We start from the raw sequence: 25,156 nt of genomic DNA on the forward strand, positions 1-25,156 counted from the left end.
TTCCTTCCTTCCTTCCTTCCTTCCTTCCTTCCTTTCTTTCTTTCTTTCTTTCTTTCTTTCTTTCTCTTCCTTTCTGTCTCTCTTTCTTCCTCTCTCCCTTTTTCCCTCTGTCCCTCTTTCTCTCTCTCCTTTCTCCTTCTCTCCCTCTCCTCTTCCGTCTCTCTGCCTCCCCCTCCCTTTCCCTCCAAGCCCTTTCTCTCTCTGAGCTCAATCGTAGTTCAGTTACGTTATGTTCATTTCACTGACTTGCTTCCTAGCTGTCCCAAATGCAGGTAGACCTGACAAAGGACAAGAAGCATGTCATGGAATGAGACATTGAGTTGGACTGAGAAAGCCTTGCTGACTCGTGTCATGTGGGCGTGGCATGTGTTCATCCTCTCTCCTTGTGCTTCTAACCTGAGACAAATTCACATTTGGCAATTCATTCCAAAATGAGCACTGTACATATACCACATATAAGGGTTAGTTTTAAGGAATGGGCTATATCTCATTTCTCTTTTCAATCCCCAAGCATTAGAAAAGCAAGTGTTTGCTAAGACAGGCAGGGGAGGAATTGGGGCATGCATTATTAAAACATGTTGTATTGGTCCTCAGCAGTTTTCTAGAAAAGAAGCTGGAAACCAAGAGACAGCAAGATCCCAGCGGGAGTGACAGACAGAAGTTGACAGAAACCACTCTTCTCCCCATAACCTCTGCCAGCTTGTTAGGACACTCCTATTGAATAAATTCTCTTTGCAGTATCATTGGGGATACAGCAGACTGGAAAGTATGAATGTGAAGGAAACTACCAGCAGTTATGACTGAGCATAGCTTGCCATTCTCAGCAAAATACGATCATTCAGGAGGCAAGACAAGTAACATCAATGGAGTCAGCCATGTACCAACCCGAGAGGAGGAACAAGAAGAGGAAACAGAAAGGGAGCAGGAGGGAGATAGAGAAAGAGATCAGCCGGTATGGGGGGAGCGACAGAAAGCAGGGAAGAATCAGCTTTTTAGTTTAGGGAGAATTACATCTCCATTGCAAAATATGGCAAAAACATTCCACAACCTGTCAACAGTTTAAAGCAATAATACATTTGTATTATTTATTATTTGTATGTATCTTCCTGTGTGTTTAAGACAGGAAGTTTGGATCTCTTACCTGAAGTAAATCTCTCGCTGAAGTTGCACATGATCTCACTTCTCTTCAGGATTCATGGAAGAGAACACAGGTCTATCACACACACACACACTGCTCACAACACTTCAGCTAGTAGCTAGTGTCCCTGCCTGACTGGTTTGGCTTGTTTAAGAATCTAGTTTTCATCAGCCTGGAGGGCCGTATAGACAAGAAGTGTTTGTACTGACATGAAGAATTCAAGGTTATAGCCACAACCCTAACAATGAATTAGCTTCCGTGTGCTGGGAAGAATTTATGCCAAACGATTCCCAACAGCGGGATACAGAGACTTATTGTTGGAAATACAAACAAAAGGTAGGCATCTTCTTCCTTAAATCATTGTCTGCTCCTGTTAACATATAGAGAGAAAGATTCAGTGGCCTCCAAAGCCAGGGGCTTTAGTCAGTCTGTAAGTCTGGTCCACTAAGAGATTACAAGTCAACGTGTTCACTTTTAAGTTTAGAAAATGATAAACATTACTTTCTTTACCTCAGAACTCACAGTAAATTTACAAAGAAACAACTCCCAAGTAAAAACATTTTCAAAGACTGAAATGAAATAGACTGGGCATAGGTGCTGTTGATTTTGAGCCCTGTGTGGAAACTTCGAGATAACTCCAGTCAATACACACCTGGTTCCAGGTAAGGGACGCCCAGCCCAAAACAGGACGCAGGCAGTAGGATGCCATCTGTTGTCCTTTCCACTTTTTGTCTTAAGTTTAACTTTATTACAGTTCCTCCTAGGAGTGGATTTCTTGGGTGCAAATACAGATCACAGAAATTTCAAAATATGTTCACTTTGAAAGCTGCCCGTGAGGAGATATTTACAATGTTTGCATTTCAACACTGTGCCTCTCTCTTGCATACCTTCTCTTGTGAATAGATAGGTGTGGTAGCTTTCTGTTATCGTAATGTTGTGTAGCCATGGTTTGAAGAGGCAATGCTTATTTTGCCTCAGTGTCTCAGGAGTTTTCTGTAGTCAATAGTCTCTTGGATCATTGTGCTGGGCCTGTAGTGCACAGAACATCATGACTGAAAATTCATTCCTCTCAAGGGAACTGAGTAGCAGCAGCGGAGAGCAGAAGAGAAAGAGGGAGTGAGGAACAGGAAGAGAGAAGGAAGAGGAGAGGGAGAGAGAGAGGGAGGGGAAAGGAGGAGTGTTAAGGAGGGGGGTAGTTGGGAGTGGGGGAGAACCAAGGCCCAGTATCCTCTTGAAGTGAATTCCTACAGAGTGGGAGCTAGCTCAGCTTTGAAAAGAATGTGAGAAACGCTAACATCCTATGTTTGGGTGATATTCCAATTTCCATTCTTTATGTTTGTCCTTTTCTTCTGTGATGTTTCAGTAAGGGGATTGAACCAAAGTCTTGCATATGCCATATGCCAGGGAAGCATTTTCCTCTGAGCTGCATCTACAGAAGTCTACAGATCCCAGGGGACTCACGACGGTCTTACCTGTAGCATTTATTATTCGTGTAAGTGAAAAGGGAAATTTCTGTGCACTATTTATTTTTAAACTGGAAATTATCATAAGAAATACCCTGAACCCTGTAAGTATTTATACCCGTAAATCTCTTATCATGCATTAAGCTAAGACTGCATACAGTCTACAAGTGGCCTAAGGAAGCTGGACTGAGTGGACAAGAACAACTTAACCTTGGTAAACTGGAATATCACGGTTAAAACAGTCTGATAGCAACTATTCATCAACAGGAAGGGACACGAAATTAACCTTTCACTGTGTTTCCTTTGGAAGTATGCCCTGCAGTGTCATAAATGTCCTTGCTTAACATGTGTTCTTAACTATTTTATTACATTTTATTAACTATAAAATCAAGTTGCAGTTATACTATTTCTGTATTATTCTTTTATGTCTTGTTTTAAGTATAAAGTTAAATGATATCATTTCTTCCATCTACAATTAGGCCACTTGGTTTTCAGACAAAAAATTTATGACAAAACAATCATATTGTATTTCTGAGATTGCATGCTAAACACAAGGGCCATGTGGTGTGTGTGTATGCATATGTGTATGTTAATGTATAGGTATATGTATGAATATATGTATGTGCATGCATATATGTGTATGTATATGTGTGCATTTGTGGATATGTGGATGCATATGTGTATGTATATGTATGTATATGTATATATGTATGTGTATGTGCCAGGCCCTTCCCTGGCTGAGAGTCTCAATGTCCTTGTTGACAGGCTCACAGAGGAGATAAGGAGTCTGCAGGGAAGGGAAGAAGTCAGGTGAGGGTCATAGGATTTTGCAGCTCTGACTTGTTAGCAATCAGACCACTTCTGTGGCTCTGACTAGCAATTAGGCCATTCCGGCTGCCCTGACTGACTAGCAACCAGGTGCTTCTTTATTTATACAACTTTCACAGAACAGACAGCCTAATGATTGTCCAAGTGGTACAGAATATATGGTTGGCTTTGGATTGTATGTCTAGGGTTACAAGTTCAGTCACAATTAGAAAATACAAACAGAACAGATTTTATTCTCATTTTCAGCCCTATAAGTCCAATTTAAAGACTGTAAAGAATGCCTCCTCCAAAGCAAACACATTTATTATATGACAGCCTGCTTTTAGGCTGCCAGTGTTGGAAGTTTTAAAGTGCTCCAGACAGACAGGAAAGATCGCAACTGACCTTTTTATGATTAGCAAATACCAATATCTAACTTCTTTTCCTGTATGTTTCTATCATCTACACTATAAAATAGTCAATTTCTCTCATTTACTGAGAGAAATTCTATCCCTCTAGTGGTGTGCCCTGTAAGATCTCCTATCTTTAAACAACATTTTCAGAGATCTTTAAGCCTTTATAAAAAGGACCTTGAATCTCTAACCTAGTCTCCTGGCCAGTCAGAGTTTGTCAATTGTCTTTGTTTACCCTGCACCAATTACCCTGTTTGAGTTTGCTCAGGGATAGACACCCCAAGAAGATTCTTGGAGTAATGGTGTCATTACTTATCGGTGCTTAATGATCTCCAGGGCATAAGAATGACTTCCAAATAGTGGTCAGATAAAGTTAATCTTAGGAATTTTCTATAAAGGCTCAGACATATTTTTTTTTCCTCAGGAAAAGACATGAAATGAATCACAATGCTGAAAAGTCCCCAAGAATGCAGCACACAAAGACCAAAAACCAAAAGTTACAGATAGAAGGACAGTGATTGCAGCAATTGGCTCAGGTTTGCCAGAATTGTGTCAGGCAGCTGTGGTGGCTTCATGATTCTTGCCATTCCCAGTGGATATGGCTGTGCTGCACGCACGTGTGTGTGTGTGTGTGCATGTGTATGTGAGTGTGTGTAAGAATGTGTGTATATATATATATACATATATATGCATATATGTTTATATGTGTGTATGTCTATGTACATGTGTATGTGTGTATGAGTATATACTACACATGTATGTGTGTATATGTGTATACATATATATGTGCATGTATGTATAGATGTGTAAGCATATCTACACTTGTGTGTATGTATATGTATAGGTATACACATATATGTGCATGTGTGTATATGTGTGTGTATGAATATGTACATGTGGGTGTATGTGTATGGGGGGATGGGCGTGTTTGCATGTGTGCTTATTTTTGTGGGGATGTGCTGTCCCCATGCATAGACTTCAGAGGACAACCTTCAGATTTGAGTTCTCACCCTTCAACCATGTTTTGAGATAGGGCCTTTTCATTACTGTGTAGGCCAGGCTAGTCCATACAGTTCTTTATTCCCTGCCTCCCATCCCCCAACAGGTGCATGCTGGGGTTATAGAGGCTTGTGATACCACTGTTGGATAGATTTATGTTTGGATCATTCATGTTGATTTTATATTCTTTTGTTTTTGTGTTTTACAACAAAAGGAAAACTTTAAAGGTAGCAAATCCAAGAATTTCTAGTATCTTCCTAAAGAGTTCCAGGGTCTGACTTAAAGCATCAATGCCAAAGTACATATTGATTTTTCTGTATCATCTCCCCTACTCTATAGAAAATCAGATTCTTCTTTCAAAATGCTTCCACTCTTGCTCTAAGTCTGGGGAAGATGTCACCACTGGCCTTGGACTTGGGAAAGAAGTTGACAGTAATTTCTAAAGCTAAATGCAAAGAATTGTGATCAAACCTTGAAGCTGCCTGTGGATATATTCTATATGTTCAACATACCCCTCATTCTCTTCTTAATGTCTCTGCACAGAACCTTTTGGAGCAGAAACTTATCCACTAAATAACGTACTCTGACTGAATCTAGTGGGCATCCAGCAGTTGGTTATTATCAGGTAGTGTGTGGCCAATGGAAGAGGCAATCCCAATGCTATCCTGAAATGTGTTACATACAACTTCTGCCTAGTACCTCAGCATGCTTGCAACGTGATCTGAACTGTCCAATACCTTGGTGAAAATTACAGGCAGTGGGATATGAATGTGAAGCCATAGGTTATACATCTGTATTTTAAATAAAGGAAAATGAAAAAGACAGGGAAATGTCTTGATACAGTTATCTGCAAACCAACTGTGAGCCACACTGCTGTTATATTAAAAAGAAAGTTATTAGTCCTTTCTTTCATTTCAGCTAGGGATGAAGGGTAAAGAATTGGTAGAATATAAAGTCTTTATAAACTAGAAGTTTTAAGTTATTGAAAGTACGATGTGTTCAAATGCAGGATAAAGGAACAAGAAGTTTCTATTGACGTTTCTAAGGCTAGTGCAAGCCATGAGTATATACGTTACTGAAATTAATCCAATCACTTTATTTTGAAATCTTATCCAGTTACATGAAAGGTTCACTGAAGTCCAGCCTGGATACATGCACAATGGAGTGCACCTCAGCAAAGGCAGGAGTGACACTTCCATCCAGTCTTTTGATTTGGGACTTAGTTTTAAAGTGGGACATTGCTACTCCACAGTTCCAAGGGGTGGGGTTATCTCAGACCCTGGGACTTTATCTTCACTGTGCTCTGATCCAGCTTAGGAAACACAACTCCTGACGTTCGTTGTAGAAAACACTTGATTTTCTGTGTCAGATGCACTTTTTCATGCTGTAGGTATTTAGATTTTTTTCTAATTAACACAGTAGCATGTCAGGCTGTGAAGTGTCACCCATGCAGTGTATCCTTAATCTCTTTTCATGACGGGTTTTCAACTGATCGTTTGACACTCTGATGAGATTCATTGCTGTGATTCTCAGCTGTGGACAATGGGATTTAAACTACAACTGGTATCTGTGCTGGGGAGATGGCTCAGTGGTTAAGAGCACTGACTATTCTTCCAGAAGTCTTGAGTTCAATTCCCAGCAACAGCATGGTGACTCACAACTACCTATAAAGAGATATGATATCTTCTTCTGGTGTGTTTGAAGACAACTATTTTCATACAAGTAAAATCAATCAATCAGCCAATCAATCAATCAGTCTTTAAACTACAACCCTTTCTCTGGCTCTTTTATGTATATGGCTACTCTTCCTTTTTGAGCACAGCACATACAGAATCCTGGCACTTATCCTTCTGACCGTTGTAGAAGGATAGTAGCTGAGTAGCTGCTCTGAAGACAGCCATAGGATGTCAGAAAGGGCCTGACTGTACTGCGCCACCTACCACTTGATTAGCAATGGATTAACAAGACACCTGCCCTTCCTTTAAAAAGAACTTTATTTAAAACCACAGTCTTTGTTTGGATGCTTGTCTTACTAGCACCCAAATCTTAAATAAATCTTAAATTGGATGCCGAAGACACGGTTCTACAGTTCAGAGGCTAGGCTCCCTTATTCAGAGGACCGGGGTTCAATCCCAGCACCCGCATAGAGGCTCACAACCATCTGCAATTCCAGTCCCATTCGATCTCCTGCGTTGTTTTGACCTCTGCAGGTACTGCATGAACATGGTACACAGACATACGTGCAGACAACAAAAAAACCCCATACACACAAAACACCTTCAATATAAACATAGCTTCTTATGAAACATGCATTCCTGCGTGACAGTGAAAGACACGACCCTCACAGTTAATAGAAACCATGCAGAACTGAGACTGCATTCTAAAAGCCTAGAGACTGACAGACTGATAATGACTGCTCTGTAAAAAAACAATAGGGCTTTTTTTTTTTTTTGGCTTGAATTTCTTTTTCAGATTGACTCACTGGCCGAAGAGTGTGTAACCGGTTGGCTGTTTAGGAATATTCAGAGAGAACACTGTGAGCTGACGGATGGTGATGATTTCTTCATGTGTGTAGCAAGGTGAACTTTGGCTTTTTGTAGAACATGACTTTGGGCAAGTAGCTTTAGCAACAAATACTCCTCTGGAGTCTCCAAGCAACCACATGGAAGCTGATCAGAATTCAGTCTGGTTTCAAAAGTCAGATTAAGAATGCTGTTTGCTTATCTGAATGGATATTTTCAGATAGCTTCAAAATGGACAACCTTAAATTGAAGGAGAGAGAAGCATTCTAAATGAAGAAACTAATAAATAGAGAAAGAGAATCTGAAGGCATCACAACATTGCCTGGGAACTGGCTCTTCTGTTGTGGTTATTTGTGCAGGGATCTGATTGTTGACAATCAGACTGGAAGAATGCTAATTTTTTTGTGAGAATCTCACTGATCTGGAGAAAGTGGTGTGTGCCTGACCTTTAAAGCAGTCTACAGAACAGAGACAGATGTGTAAAGCCCAAAGGAAGATACGATTTGTCATTTTTATCGGCAGACGATGACGATCGGATAAACAAGTAGTTTTCAGAGTGTAATGGATAAATTAGAATACCGAATTCACTTGCTGAATGTTGGCACTACCAAGGGAAGTGTGGATCAGTCAAGTTGGCCGCAAGCAACTCATTTTCTCTGGTTACATGAACAAAGGATCTCAAAGAGAAGAGACAGGAGGAACAATAAATGTTTCTCTCCCCAACCCTGACAATGAGTGTGCCACTCAGTCAAGGGAATATTTAAAGCCCCTTTCCAATAGGATTTGTACGATATTGAGAAACGGCGATGATCAAATTGTCTATGTTTCCTCTTTCTTAGTCTCCCTTTCCCTGCACGGGACTTTAATACTGAGCATGCGTGTGAAGCAGAGGTGCACGTGGGGATGCGCGAGCCTGGATCTCTGGTGAGTCGGCTGCAACTTGGTCCTCAGCATCCTTCATCCTCTCCTTCCATAGAAACCAACAACACTTCGAAGGCGTCTCGTGTGGTGTGCTCTTCCTTCTGTCTTCACCCTGATCCCAAGTCACACCCCTGCTTTCCTGTGGATGTGTGGAGACCTGGGGCCGAGAGGAAAACTCAATTGCTGGCTCTTACCAGAGAGCAAGAACACACAGGAGAAATCCGACCTAATTTATAGTGTTCCACTTGTATTTTTTTCAGACACCGGTTAAAGCTGTATTAACTATCTTAATTTACATATACAGGGTCAAATTCCTTTTTTATTAGCATTTACTTGCATAAATAAATTGAGGCTTGCTACGAAAATTTGAAGTTCTGGGTTTGATACCCAACACTTAGTAACAAAAGGAATGTGAAAAATCTATAATACTGTTTGCTTTCTAAATTCTATTGAAATTAGTTATTGCTAAAAATATCCTTCAGAAAGAGCACATCCAGTTGAAAACTTTACAACGTTTTTGTCCAGTATTGAGTTTTGGAATTAGGAATTAGGCCCAGACCCTGATTATTTTAGTGTTTGGACAAGGATGGAGAGAGATTATTTCAAATCTTTAGACAAGTGAACAGACAATAACTGCAGCTATAAATTAGTGTGACGCATATTCATGATTCCCTTTAGTCAGAGAACAGGGATAATCCACTCTTACATTCTATATACTGGATCAAGCCTAGGAACACACTGGGACACCAGGATTTTCATTGCCTGTCACAGTAAATTAAAGACTATCTGGACAGGATAATCTCAGAGATCTATAAAAGTGGAAATAAAATTGGATGATCATGTAAGGAAGAAAATGTAATTTCTTTATGTCATGGTTCCTGTCAAAGTTACCTAATAGGAGGCAGATTAACAAGAGAGAGGATGACAGATTTAGCTGATAAGTTTTATGTGGCATAGAACCTTTCCTAAAGGAAGACCCAAAGAAACAGACACACTTGTGTATCCTCAGCATGCTTGGCTAGGTTTGATGAGGGTGTAGCTCTGTAGAAAAGTGATTCGACATCAGCACAGCGTGAACTAACAGTAATAAACAGCAAGTCTCATTTGTCCCTCGGTCCCTGTGTCTTTAGAGATAAAGACATTTCTTCTGGCATGTGAGCCTTATACCCTACTTTGAAGGAAAGGCCAATGTTACTGTTTAATCTACTTTAGGATGAGAGGTCAGGAGAAGGTCAGAGGGTGACTTTCCTAATTCTACGGCTCGTCGAATGTCGTAACGGGGATGGTGGCATGTTCTGAACCCTATCAGCAGAAAATGTAACAGTAACTGCCCCTGGAGAGAGGAGTGGGGTTTATATGGAGGTTGACTGAGGGAGGTCTTCATGGGTTGGCTGAAATGTTCTGTATCTCGATAGGATCACACTCCTGTGGCGTTTTATGGCTCACAAATCTCCGTGTGCGCACTACCTAATAAAACAACAACAGTAATGAAATAAGAGTAGGACTTTTGCCTCCTTTTGCCTGTGACAATAAGCAGCTAGAGAAATGAAATCGTGACAATCCCACCCTAGGCCATGCTCTGGACCAATCTATATTCCCTACAGACTTGTAATATTTTTGTCTATGACCAAAAAATATTAAGCGTACCTATCTTCCAAACATTATTATTTGGAAAGTCATACCTACAGTTTTCAACTGAGTGTTCCTTCTCCGAAATATACTTTTCCTCAAAATAACTATAATTTTAATAGTATTTGAAGAGTAAACACAGGTGCATGTTTTCACACAGTAGAATAGTTTATGGCATTCAGGGGTGTGTTTCAGTAATATAGACATGCCTATTGTCCAAATATCAGACTTTGAATACCCATATTATTTTTTATTTAAGAAAAATTACTGGTTTCATATGGGCAATTCCTCTCAATCCCTAAAATGTAGGTGCGGTGTGAATATTTATGGTATATTGAAACTAAAAATCACAGGAGTTCGATTATTACATTTGAAAAGTCCAAACCTTGTTCTTACATATTTTGGGGAAAGGATGTTGGTCATGCAATTCCCGCCTTGAGGAAACAGACAGGGGTGATTATTAAGAGAAAGAGGGGACCATGAAAAGGATGGTAGGGGTGAGGTGTTGGAGGAGTGAACTAGAGCATCACCGTGAAATTATAGAACTTACATAAGTGAAAGTCGCATGTTTGCAAAATTCCAGGCTCCGTGGACTCACTAGACCTTTGCACATAGAACAATTTGTAAAAGTTGGTGCCACACATGACTACCTAGAAATTTTATTCTCTTCTCAGAATAAATAATCTTTTCCCCTCACTTTCTTTTTGTCCCTACAGCTGAAGTTTTGTATTCTTATTTTTTACTACTGACTTTAAATTATTAGTCATCTAATTTCTATGGTCATCACATAGATTGTAGTGTGCAATTATATGGCACAAAATGACATTCATACAGATATAATAGCCGAGCACTAACAAGACAACAAAACAAAACAGAAATCGGCATACTCTTGGATCAAACTGATACATTTTTCTGATAATAGCAATTTTCGTTCATTTATCTATTTTCCGTATTTGAAGTATCTAAACTTCTGTGTACTGGTGTTTTCCAGACAGCGAGTACGATCACAGAAAAGGGAAAGCATGCATAGCTTTACGCTGCTTGAAGAGAGGAAAACATGGGCGAGTCTGTGCTCCGTTTTCCAAATTTCATCTAAGGTGGTTGGTTGTAAACGACCTTGCATCTGTTCTTTTTCTCCGCGAAGCAAACCTGCTTTTAACTGTTGGAGAGCGCCACCTTGTGGACTCGAAAAGCTTCTCCAGCTCCTAGTTGGCTGCTTCCCGTTTGTGGGTAGAAGGATTAGTGCTGAGGGTAGCTTGCCTCAGTCTGAAGTCAGGGTAAGTACCATTCAGGACAAGCTGATCCCCGGTACTCCAACAGTTACTAGGTTTTCACTAATTACAAGACATTCGTTTTGTTTGTCAGTGATAGGAGACAGTTGGCCTTTCCTGATTCCCATGACCAGAATCAAATGAAACCCCATCAAAATCCCAACGCAATTCTTTTAAGACATGGAAAGAGCAATTCTCAAACTCATCCGGAAAGGCAAAAAAAGCCAGAATAGTGAAAACAATTCTCAACAATAAAAGAACGGCCGGGGGAATCACCATCCCTGACCTCAAGCTCTGCTACAGAGCAATGGTGATAACAACTATTGGTACAGAGACAGACACGTTGATCAATGGAATACAACTGAAGACTCAGAAATAAAACCAAATACTTATGGTCACTTGATCTTTAACAAAGAAGCCAAACATATACAATGGAAAAAAAAAGAAAGCATCTTCAATAAACGATGCTGATCTAACTGGCTGTCGATATGTAGAAAAATGAAACTAGATCCATATTTGTCACCTTGCACAAAGCTCAAGTCCACGTGGATCAAGGACCTCAACATAAAACTAGATAAACTGAATCTAATAGAAAAGAAAGTGGGAAAGAGCCTCGAACTCATTGGCATAGGGGGAAATTTCCTAAACAGAACTCCAGTGGCTCATGCTCTAAGACCAAAAACTGATAAATGAGACCTCATGAAACTGGAAAGCTTCTGTAAGCTAAAAGACATAGACAATAAGACAAATCAGCAACCTATAGATTGGGAAAAAATCTTCACTAGCCCCATATCTGATAGAGGGCTAATATTCAAAATATATAAAGAACTCAAGAAGCTAACCACCAAAAAATCACACAACCCAATCAAAAAATGGGGTATAAAACCTCATAACAGAGGCATCTGAAATGGCTGAGAAGCACCTAAAAAAATTTTCAAAGTCCTTTGTGATCAGAGAAATACAAATCAAAACAACCCTGAGATTCTACCTTACAGCAATCAGAATGGCAAAGATCAAAACCTCAGGCAAGCAGTTTCTTAAGAGTTCGGGTTTGATTGAACTGTGCATCCATTTTATGCATTCAAGAAAAGACCATGTCTCTGGTAGAAAAATAAAAAGCATTTAGAAAGGAACCACTGATAATTTCTGTATTGGAAAGTTACTGGGGTTGAGTAAACAGTGTGGTGGAGTAAATACAGTCTTTAAAATGAGTGCTCTATTTGTATTGGGATTTGAGAAAAAAATATTCAAAATGTAAGGACCTGATGTGCCAAGTACTTTAAATTAAGGACATCGGAAGGACTCAGAGGTCACCTCAGAACCAAGGCCTCTCTGAATTTATTGAATATTCGTTCTGTTCGACATAACTCTCATTTCCCTCCGTCATATTAATAATAGTCTATCAGGCCATCCTATTGTTATCTGAGAAATATGAGGGTAGATTATGTATTATACAGAGTTTGCTGACTCTAGTTAGTTTGCATGACAATATGCAAAACAGATGTGTGAGGATCACTGAGTTTCCATGGAAGTCTGCCTAGGAGAGGAGACCGCAGACTGACCTGTCTGTCAGAGAGCCCAGTCTGCACAGACTGTCAAGTTGCTAAAGAGAGGAGCACTTGGTACTTTCTGGCTGTACCAAGTGTGTTCAGTGCTTCTACAGGAAGCACTCACTTGAGCTGACCTCTTGTCTTCCAGGTCTACAGAGGTGTAGGTTTGCTCTTTATCCTGGTCCTTTCAGTTAGTCATGTCTCATTGCTAATCTGCCCTAAGGGTGGTCACACCTCTGCCATGCTCTGGAAACACCTACACGTCTGTCCTTAGGACTTGCTGTGCTTCACTTTCCATTTGCTTAGTTCTGACTGGTTTGTGTACGCTGCAATCAAAGCCATAGTCTCATGAACTCTTCTGGAGGCCTCAAATTCATAACTTTAACTGTAATATATACATATAATACATATTTACGCTTGAAATTTATTTTGCCATTAATCTGGAAATAACTTTTAACTTCTTACAACTAAATACGTTAGCAAATTTATTCCAAAGAATTTTGAAACTTTGAGATTTTTTTTTATTCTTACTTTCTATTTCTGTCTTTGTCTTTTAATACACAACACACACACACACACACCCCTCACCTATTTATTCTTATGAATTTTAACTTTATTTAGTTGCGTGTCAGAATTCTGTACTTTCTTCTTTGTATATATTTCAGACACTGACTTTAATAAATTGTTCATCCTATGTGCAAATAGCTAGTGTTTCTGAAGCCCAGACCTTTGCAAACTTGCAGCACTATTTATATTATCAGCACTAAGTCACGTCTGTGGTAATACCTAGAACATTAATAAAAAGAGCTGTACGAGTATCTTTAAATATTTTCCACAGTGTGTAGAATTTAACTCACGCTATTAAAATGAAAGTTTGTATCAGTCACAGAGAAAGTTCTCAGATTTGAAATTCTGCTTGGCAGTGAGGGTTATAATAGCCAATGGGATTGTGCAGTTCACACGGAAGCCATTTTCACAAACTAACAGATGCAAAGTGATAATTGACAGCTTAGGGATAATGACATTATTTTCTTCCTGTAGGCATCTTGAGAAAGCAGCAGTCATCCATCATGACCGGGCTTCCGTTCTACATGCTCACAGAGTCAGCGTCTACAGCTGTCGTCATTAGCTTGAACTCTATTCTTTCTTTATACTTGAGTTGTACTTTGGAAAAGGTGAAAGTAAGGCTCTATCGTGACATATAATTTGACCTTTCTGAGTCTTTAAAATTTATTTTAACCATCAACCTCAAAAATTAAATTATGGCAGTAGTAATTCTTGCTATATCCTGCCCTCTCAAATGATATTCCTGAAGACAGTGTTGGAAGTTAGTCCATACCCAGAGAAGCGAGAGAGAGGAAAGGGAATTTTTGTTTATAGATTTCTAATCTCATTTAAGAATCCATACTTTTACATGAATCGGGTAATTCTACAACTGTCTTTAGCAAACATTTCATTGACGATTCCACTACAAAGTCTCACAGTACACAGTACCTTCATGTGTTTTGCCCGTCTGTCTTTTCTTCATCCGCCATCAGAAATGCCGAAGGCGTAGTCGGCAGCTCGGGCTGTGTGTAATAATTTACTAATCACCAATGGGGTTTGCTCACTGTTGTCTTAGCTTATCAGCTGCTACACAAATAAAACTGCACGGTCCCATGATTTGTTTGAGCAAGGTAGGTGACTGGTACGACTACTCTCAAATTTTCCTGTGACCCTTTCTGTCAACACCTGTTTTTGCTGCAGCTTCGCAGGGCAGGCAACGGGTGGTAACAATAACCTGGGTGTTTAAACCTTGCTGCTTCACCAACTTCCAAGAAGAGGTATGGAAGTTCCAGCAAAACAGTGTCTTGCCGGGCCTTTTAAACTCTGTTAGTCTGACACAGATGTTGTTGGAAGTGTGGCTCTAGTCTCTGACTTCGCTGTAAGATTACTGACTTAATCCTCTCTTCAGGTTTAGAGTTCTATTCAACTCTGCTGAAAACGTTCTGATGACATTTTTTTTTTAAAAAAATAATCTTAAAGTTTAACATCATTGAAGAGAGTTTCTGTGGCTTGATATATACCATATGTGAAATTAAATTATATTAAAGTTTAAAAAACATGTAAGACAGATACTTGTCAATTTAACTTAAAAGTAAGTATCCAGTCCCATATGATGAAATAACTAGACATTTTAAAGAAAAAAGTTGTGTTATAAACAAACAAAGGAACATATTGGCATTCATTTTTAAACTTTATAAAAGTTACTAATATATGAATTCCGATGGCTGAGTTTTTTTTCAAAATGTAATATACTTTTATACTTAGCCTCTCCGCATTATCTGTTTGGAAGGAGACTACTATTTTCCTAGCGATTTTGGTTTTGTAGATATTATTATTTAATGCTATACAAAAAGTCATCAAGTAGTAATTGCTAAAACGTTAGTTACAGCATAGAAGCCGTAATCCAATTAATAAATAGCTCATGCAGAACTACATTAAAAATCACTACTTTCCAACATTATTTACTTCAATGACTTGGAAACATGAAAACTTCATTTATTTGAAAAAGTCAGATTTACTGGGGCACATCATGTTCTAAATATCACTATATTTCACTTCACAAGCCAAACTAATCTTGTGAGTTAAGTTCACCAGTGACCTAAACCTCGAATCTTTCAGGACATAAAAAGTGCAGAGTGATAGGTACAAGGTTTACAAAATTTAACATTTCACCCCACAGGTAGATTTTTGTTGGTGGCAGGGAGTTTGCTCAGTTCTTTCTCCTGAAATAACAATCTGACTCTTTCAGTTCTGAGTACCCCAGGCACCCAACACTAAAGTCTGTCTAGCTAGTTTCCGAGTGACAATGGTGAAACATGGCATCTTTGAGGTTAAAGAGAGGGCTTGGCAGTTAAAAGCACTTGCTGAGTTGGGAAAGGACCTAGGCTTTTTTTTTTTTTTATATAAAGCATCCACATGCAGCTCACAACAGCCTGTACCCCCCCGCCCCCCCCAGGGGATCTGATGTCCTTTCTGGACACAGCATGTACTTGCATGTGAGGTTCACATACTTTTACACAGTCGCACACACACATCAAGTGAACAATACATATACATTTCAAGGGAAAAAACAGTGTCCTTTTCACTCTAAAGAGGGTTGATTCAGCTCTCTGACCAAACTATCCTGTATTTGCTTTTCCTGGAGATAGTTATCATTTCATAAAATCTTGGCTTTTAAATGCATGTGTCAGATGACAACATAGACCATCAGAGCTAGTATTCCCCTGCTGGAGTGCGGAGAGTAGAGTACCCCATATGTAATTGATGTAGTTCTTGGAATCATATCTAGGGATTCATGCATTGTTAGGAGCCATTGAGGAAAGGCTGAGGATAGCTGGTGACCTTCCTAGAGGTGGCCCACCATCTTTGCATGGTCTTTGATGGGTGAGCTTTGAGAAACAAGGCCCCAGGAGACTTCATCCCAGGATTGCTTCTTGTAGCTGATATGCATTCCCTGTCACCTTTATATACCTTAAGGGTTCCTGAACATCAGCCGACCCTATTGAGCAGACTGCCTGCAGATCAACATAAAGATGCATTTTCATGAATTAATGCTGTTTAGGTGAACTAATGATGTTATAGAATGCCTAATTTGCTTCAAATAGTCTTAGAAAGTTTGAAGAGATGGCTTTAGTTGTTTTGCTAGAAAGATGTAGTAAAGTTAGAATCAAGAACAGAAGGTGTTCAATCCTTGTAATAATAAGTAAAGGCTGCATAATAAGACCTATAATGAGCTTTCATTATTACACCAAAAAGAAAAATAGGCTTGGGGTGAATTTGTGTTGAAGGAAAAACATTCCAGTCCAAGGATGAAACCATAGATATGCACTATGATGAGGCAAGGCTATATAGAAACTGTTATTTGGGACTTATAATGAGCCTACAGTATGAAACACTGCTTTGAACTTGTTATTGATACCTTTCACTAACTCCCCTGTTTTGTAACATTTTATCTATGAGGTAATTCTTTCTTACATAGAGAACTTTTTGTCTAAAACCTATAAAAAGCTGAAACCAATAAGGAAAGGTAATGTAGCCATTTTCCATTGCATCCGGTGGTGTGTGTGTGTGTGTGGTGTACTTTGTCTGTGCAAATGATGTCTTTGCTTTCCTTTCTTTTCTCTCTGGTCTAAAAAAAATGTGAATGAGCCCCAAGCCTCTTGCCTGTCCGGGAAGAGGCTCCTGGCTAACTCACCAGAGAAAGAAGGTCTAGCAATAAAGCCTAAATTCCCTGGTGCTAGGTAGCCTGTGTTGATTCACTACAAGTTAGTGCTTATTTAAGCACAAACAATAAGATAGTTAAAGAGTTAAGTTTCCCTGTGCTTATTCAAGCACCAAGAGTTAAAGAGAAAAGAAGCCAGCAGTTTTCAGACAACAAAAAAGCAAGAGAGTGTCACGTTTCCAAAAGCCATCTTGCCCCCTGTTAGTTAAAAAGAGTTACAAGGGACAGCAACCATCAGTCTTTTGGCTTTCAATCATCTCTGTATTCCACATCAGCTATGAAATGTAAAAGGCCAGGGTGGGCCCCCAGTAATACAGGTAGGGAAGTGCTCTACTATTGGTAGATTCTGGGAATTGAGCTTGGGTTCTCTGCAAGAACAATACATACTCATAACATCTGAGCCACCTGACCAGCCTATTTATCATTTCTAGAAATAAATTTAGTTTTTATAAGGAACTTTGGCTTCCACACTGAGTCATATACATTGTGGGAACACGATACTATACATTTCTGTATATACTGTAAATACTGTAAATACTGCTGACATTTCTGTAAATACTGCTGACAGTCTTGCTCATATCCACCTAAATTATATTTCTGTATATATAGTTTTCATTCTCTGCACACTTCCATATAACAAGAGTGTTTCTGTATCTTTAATCTGAAATGTTTAATAAAATAGCCATGTGTTAAAGTCTTGTTGTTTTGGTGCTGTGGGAGATGGTTAATCTGTTAAAGGTTAGTGTTAAGAAGTGGGGTTTAGTGGGAGGAAGTTAGCATATTGGGAGCATGACATTGCAGGGTTGCTGTGATCTCAAACGTTTCCACTCTGACTGTTTTTCCAACCACCACTAAGTAAGCAACTATCTTTGTCACACAATCCCTTCATGCTTTTCTGTCTCACTCCATGCCCAGAGGAATAAAGCCAACTGCCATGAATTGAAATCACGAGCTAAAACTAAATCCTTCTTTCTTTTAAGTGAATTTATTTCAGGCATTTGTTACAGTGGCAGACAGTTGGCAAATGCAAGTGCTCCATTTATTAAAATTACTGTGTATATACCTCTGCATTAAAGCTTGAGACTCTATACAATTGACATTTGAACTGATGAAAAATGTATAAACTAAAAAAACTGGGTGCAATGAGTCCCATAGCTCAGTAGTCAGATTTCTTAGGAAAGACTTCTCAGTGATGCAATGAGTGGACAAAGCTATGGGTTAGAAGCAAAACCTGAACTCAGGGTTATTTTGAAGGTTACAAGTTAAAACTAAAATAAGGAAGTCTACATCTTGAAAAAGCTGTCCAAGAAGTGACCAGAAGATATGAAGGAAAAAATTCATAATTATCTATTTGTATGTGTGATGGATGTGAAGAAATGCATGGATTTTATGTGTGTGTTCGTCTGTATGTGTGTGCATAGAAGCCAGAGGTCAACATTCAGTGTCCCCCTCTATTTAGATATCCTCCCCCTTCTCAATTCTTGAGCTATGGTAGATGATAAAGATTTGTACTAACTCATAACCTTCTACTGTATCAGGGACTCACTTTTTCAACTAGATTGACTATGCAGTGAGCCCCTGAAATCCTCCTGTCTTTGGTACCTCGGTGTTGGAGTTCCTACAGGTATCAGATGCCACACCTGGCTTTTTTGTGGGTACTGGGGTCGCAACTCATGGCCTCCCACTTAATAGGCCAAGCACCTAACCCAGTGAATCATTTTAGAGACTGGAAAAGGTATATATTTACTAACTGCCTTATGAAGTTACTCTAATAGTATGGTTATAGAAAATAAAAATAAATAAATAACATACATGCAAACAAACGGAAACTACAGTTTAATTTTTGAATACACAGGCAAAATTTCAGTATGCAGTATTTTTGTATGAACTAAAAGAACAAGCTTAACCAAGTTTACTTTAATCTTACAATATTTTTATTGTTAAAATTTATTATATTTATGTATTATCTACCAAACCCTGTGATTATCTCAGTTCACTTAGAAGCTTTGCATATTACATGACTGTGTATGTTCCTGTGAGTTCGAATGTGTGTAAGGAAGGGTGTACATTCTTGGGCTTATGAGTATGGAGGGCAAAGCTTGGCATTTAGGTGTCTTCTCTGACTGTTTGACGCTGTAATCAGGTTCTCTCACTTGGCCAGGACCTCACCTTGTGGGCTAGGCTGGCTAAGCAGAGGGTTCAGGACCTGTTTCTACCTGCCCAATGCTGGAATTACAAGTATGCCTCATTACATCCAGGATTTCTTTGTGAGTTCTTGCGGATGAAACTCAGTTCCTCAGGCTTGCATATTACTGAATATCCCCTAGACTATGAGAACTTTTAAAACTAAGATGGAAAGTAATCGGTGTGAAGGTGTGACTAAAAATTTCCCAATAAGACGTCCAGCGAAATAAATCACATAGTCCTTAGGTAAAGTATTATTTATATTTTATGTGCACGAGTATTTTGCCCATGTATGTCTGAGCATCATATGTCTGACTGGCACTTAAAGAGGATAGAAAGGGGTGTCTTAACCTTTAGAACAGGAGTTACAGACAGTTATGAACTGCCTGCCATATGGGTGCTGGGAACCAAACCTAGGTCCTATGAAAGAGCAGCCAGTGCTTTAAACTAGTGAGCCACCCTAAGAGTTGTATTTTCATGAGAAACTATATAAAGCTACCAACGTTACTTCCATTGTTACATTGGAGACACTAAAAGACATACCGTGAGAAAAATAAAAACAATTAAATCACATTACCATCTGATGGTATTGATAGTTTATATAATGAAAAGTCAAAGGAATCTCCAAGCAAATTGTTAAAGCATTTATGAATACAAACTAAATGTAAAAAGTAACTGCATTCTAGTACTTGTAGTTAATAATTTAAAACGTGACGGTAGACAAGTAGTGCTGACTGACGCTGGGATGGTAGTTATTATCTATACACATATGCATGTGTGCTTGCTTGCATGTGCACAGGAACTATCGGTGCTACTAATCAGGTATGAAAACCAGCCTCTCTGTGCAACCATGTATCATTGCCTATATTTGCACGAATGGGTGAACGCTTATGGCTTCTTCTTGCCCTATAGGAAAAACTATCTTTATGATTTTTGGAATGTCTTCTCAGGAAAATGCCTTTAGAAATTACTACAGGGAGCGCGTTATAAATACGACATTTAAAATATGTATTTTGGCTGTGTTAGAAAGCATGGCATGAACAATAAAAGGTACCAAGAAAAATTCTTTTCAACACGTGGACATACAAATGATTTAAAATTTAAACTATGGATTATCAGAATATATGACCAAGAAATGGAAGAAAGAGGACTCTGGAACTTTTACATCTTAATGGTGTTCTCTAAATTCATAATCAATCCACCTTACCAAAACCGCATGCCATGCTGTAATAGTGAAAGCAGCAGCCACCTAAAAACTTTGTGTGCGTTCTTGATCTTTGTTGATAGGCGGGCACTCTTCCTATGTCTAGAGTGTAAGCTGTTAGTCTTGTAACAGACTTATAGTAAGCATTGCTAATTGCTTGAGTTGTACCAATGTTGACTTTAACTATGCACCTTGGCAATTTTCTCTACGATGTTTGAATAAATATCTTGAAAGATCAATGACAATCCATCACATTGGTAAAGTATGTTATATTTGGCAATATTCTGTAATAATTACTAATTGCAAGTGACTCCAGGTAAGTAAGGGCTATAATAGTGTAGTTTATTTGAACATTGTGTACTAGACAGTCTATTACAGATATGGGAACTAGATTTTTACCCATTACTTATCGATTTACCTATTTGTTTTGTGTCTGTGTGGTTTTTGCACTTATACTGTTTTGGTTAGAGTTTTACTGCTGTGAACAGACACCATGACCAAGGCAACTCTTATAAGGACAACATTTAATTGGGGCTGGCTTACAGGTTCAGAGGGTCAATCCATTATCATTATGACAGGAGCATGATGGCATTTAGACAGGCATGGTGCAGGCTGAGCTGACAGTTCTACATCTGAAGGCTGCTAGCAGAATTCTGGCTTCTAGGCAGCTAAAATGAGGGTCTTAAAGCCCACATCCACAGTGACACACCTAGTCCAACAAGCCACACTTACCCTAACAGGGCCACACCTTGCAATAGTGGCACTCCCTGGGATTAACATATATAAACCACTACACATACATATGTGTGTATGTGTGTACATGTGTGCTTGTCTCTGTGCATGTGTGGAGGCCAGAAGTCAGTCTTATGAATTGTCCGTTATTAAACTCCACTATATTTTCTTGATATAAGATCTCTTCACTGAATCTGAAGCACGCTATGAATGTAGACTGGTTGGCCAGCAGGACCCTGGAGTGTCTATCTCTGTGTATTCTCAATTGCTGGGAATGAAAATAAATGCTGCCATCCTCAGCACGACATGGATGCTAGAACTCTGAACTGTGACTCTCGGGCTCCATACCGGCATCACTTTACACACAGAGCTACTTGCCCAACCCAGGACTAGAAGTTTATTGATCAAAGTCAAAAATATAGTGAAAAAAGTATAAATATTCCTGTTATATAACTGTATAATTTTCATGATTTAATACGGTCAGTTTTTGAGCTTACTGAATTGTAGACTCCCATCAGTCATGTATGGACAGACATAGGACTTACATCTGCTCCATTTCTCCTTTGTGGGACAAAATACACAACAAAAGGAATTTAAGACAGGCCAGGTTATTTGGACTCCCAGTTTGAGGTTACAGCCCATCATGGAGACTCAGGTATGGAAGGAGAAACATTGTTAGTTTTCTTGTTGTTGCCATTTTCAAGATGCTTGGTTTGATGAATACACTTATTCCCTCACCAAACAGCTTTCTGAGATCTCTTTGCATACAGCTTCCATCTGAAAGAAATTCTGATGTTGTGTTTTAATTTTTAACTGCCCGTAATAATTGTTCTTTGTTCATCACTGAAAGGAAGTTATTTTCTGCTAATGTGATCTCTCCTTTAAGAGGCCAAATGCAGGAGATCACTTTGGAAAGGCCTTTCTCTTGGATTTAATTCACAGCATGAAACGAAAAGTCACTTTAATATGACAACAACTTATTCTGTGAAATGATCATCATAGTTCTCTAGAATTAAGGAAGTTTTAATGATAAAGAAAGATCATATATTTTATAGCCTTTTCTAATTTTAACATGCTGGTGTTTTCTGATGTCAGTTTTGGCTTGTTATTGATAATTATGGCTTTGGTTGCCCTCATTTCAATTTCTTTTCAGCAACTCATGACAATAGTTTGACTTCAGTACTATTAATATTTATTCAAACTAATTTCTGAAGATGAGGCTCAGAAATTGAAAGGAAAGAAACGGTGCAATCATAATTTTTAATTTTATAATCACATCCTTTTATTTTTTTCCTTACTCACTTAACTTTAAGCACAACTATATTATAATACATTTATATTCACGAATTGTCTGAACTATTCAGAAGTGTATACTTGTCATCATGAATGCAATTTTGGCTTTGAGCACCAAATTTTACATAAGAGACACGTTAGGTCAAAATGTTAATTTAGCTCAGGAACCTTTCATTTCCATTCCTCATTGACACAGCCTCAGTTTTCCTGGGTCTGTTTTTTAGCCTTTCAAGTTCCTGCGAAATTCCTCTGGAGGGCACTATTACCATAAGCAATACAAATTAGCTCCGGAAGGCTGTAGCACCAGATCTTTCAAGTTATTCACCTTGCTTCAAATCTTCAAATTCTAATAATCTTCTGGACAACAACTATCCTTCTCCTTAGAAAAAAACAAAACAACAAAATAAAATGATCTCTTTTGAGGGTGCTAGAAGTCATCTCAGATAGTCTACTTTATGTGGTAATCAGTTCATTATACAATTAAGGTGACGTAGAGAATTCTAATGGTGAGGGAAGCAATTGAAATAATTACGTAAATAAAGAATACCGGGTCACCAATTTATCTGCAGAAGTGTGGTCTCACGGGTTTCAATTCTTTGTACTTGAAATACCTTTCAGTTATGGTTTGCATGAGGGATAAAAGGTATTTGGAGCTTTCATAAGTTTCTTAGTAAAGATCAGAACGTAAATGCCACGTTGCACATCACAGAGAATGCTCCTTACAGGATGCAGAGGGTGTTTGAGGTGTGCTGTCTTTCATTTTAACATCATACAAAAACAGAGACTGTAATGTCTGATATTTACAAACTACCTGAGTGGGAAAGAGAAGAAAGGAATAACCAGAGACAACAACACACACAGCAAGTATCTTGATGTCTCTGAAAATACACTCTCATCTTGCACCTGCCATATTCACTCATACCCAATTCTCAGCTGCTAGCAGATATGATCAATTTTATCATTGACTATTCTACCTGAAGCAAATAATGGCCTACAAACAATGTTCTAGGAAGTAGATTGTATCCCTCAGAGGGAAGAATCTTTTCTGTTTCCCCAGTAGTTTCCCAGTAGTGTTAATGGATTCCTCACTATTGGCAGGGACCCAAGGTGGTCATAGATAAGGGGCATGGAGTGGCTGTGTCTTACAGGTTAGAGATTCTGAGCTGGGAGAACCTTTATGTACAGTGAACTCATGCTGGAAATTGTCTCCAAACCCTCTGTTGACTTAAAGTTGACATTCAGTTTTTAACTAAACAAAAATCCACATTTGCTTTAAAAGAAAGATAAAGAACAAATTTTCCAGGTCTGAGTATCCTCCTGTCAAAGATTACAGTGAACATTGGACTGAACTTGTGAAATTACTGCTTAGGGAAGTTAAAACAAAAAAGAAGCAAAGTATCTTATTCCTTGGACAGTAAAATGCTCACCAAGGACTAACTAGAATGTTGTGCATTTGCTTGCTGCCTGGTGGTATTGTTTGGAAAACTGGCGTAAACCCTAGCAGGCAGGGCCCCAGGGAAGGAAGTTAGGTCAACCTGAGAATACCTGTGAAGGCCATTGCATGGGAGTCTGCCATCATCTTCTTTCTTTCCATCCAAAGAATGACTTTGCAGTACCCCAAAATTTTGTTCTGTGGGTATGCTGTACCCTCTATATCCCCAAGGCTACATGACCAAGCAACCAGGAACTAAAACCTACTAATCTGTGGCCCAAACCAACCTTTTCTTTTGTCATAATTTCATTTTCTCAAGAATTTTGTTCCAGTTGAATAGCCTAACGGAGTTCAGAAATCTTTCCCTACATGCACTTAAATGGATGTGTCTGAAGCTCTCAGTCGAGTGGGTAATTAACGGCAGCTCTGTCTTCCCTGAGAAAAGAATTTGAGGGTTCAATGCATTCCTAGTTAGATGATCAGTGGTACTCTTCAGACAAATGACAAAAGTTACTCCAGATTTTCTATGAAACCACAAGACAACACTGAATGGCTGAAGTGGCCTTGAGCCCAAAGAATAAAGCAGGAGACATTTCATACATAGTTTTTGAAATGTGCTATAAAGCAGTAGCAATCAAAATGGCATTGTTCTGGCATGGAGACCAAATGCAGACAAATGGTAGAAGGTAGAGATTTAAGAAACAAACCAACACATCTATAGTCCACTGATGGTTCATTAAAGTGCAAGGGAAATGTATTGGAGGAAGGATAATCCTGTCAACTGGTGGTGCTGGCAAAAAATGTATTACCCATCCAAAGAATTCCTCAATTATACCAGTCAAAAGAAAATTCAAATGGATGAAAGACTTAAACATAAGATTTGAAAGAAAGAAAACATGGACATTTTCTTGACCCTGAAACTGGAAAGAAATAGTTAGGTAAGACCCATACCAGTCAAGCACAGAAAACCAAAGTAAATATAGATGTACATTATTATTAACTAAATCCAATTAAAACTTGTCTCTACAGCAAAGGAAACAATCAGAATACAGAGATAAACCACAAAACATGGGGAATGTGTATACATATGTGAAAAGGTGTTAATCTCAGAGCATTGTGAAAATAGCTGGGGAGATGGCCCAGAAGATAAAGTGCTTGCTGTACAAACAGGAGGACCTGAGTTCAGATCCCCCAAAGCTGGGTAAAGCAGGAGGTGATACTTAGGGGCCTGGAGCAGTAACCTCAGAGCTTCAATGCTGAGGCAGGAGAAGCATCCCTGGAAACTTTCGTGAGACAGAATGCTAGTGTTGAGTAGTCACATAGAAACAACA

The 25,156-nt window shown here is 38.9% G+C and overlaps 1 protein-coding gene across 1 annotated transcript in view; it reads right to left on the minus strand.

Moving 5' to 3' along the window:
- The window catches only part of Pik3c2g (phosphatidylinositol-4-phosphate 3-kinase catalytic subunit type 2 gamma), a 337,943-nt gene extending 323,681 nt beyond the window's left edge, over positions 1-14,262 (minus strand). The window contains exon 1 of the mRNA XM_028780980.1: positions 14,208-14,262. The gene's annotated coding sequence lies outside the window, so the exon portion shown is untranslated. The remainder of the gene's footprint in view (positions 1-14,207) is intronic.
- Positions 14,263-25,156: the final 10,894 nt, after the last annotated feature.

The sequence above is a fragment of the Grammomys surdaster genome, unplaced genomic scaffold (genome assembly GCF_004785775.1).
Source record: "Grammomys surdaster isolate TR1022 unplaced genomic scaffold, NIH_TR_1.0 373, whole genome shotgun sequence".
Classification (NCBI taxonomy): domain Eukaryota; kingdom Metazoa; phylum Chordata; class Mammalia; order Rodentia; family Muridae; genus Grammomys; species Grammomys surdaster.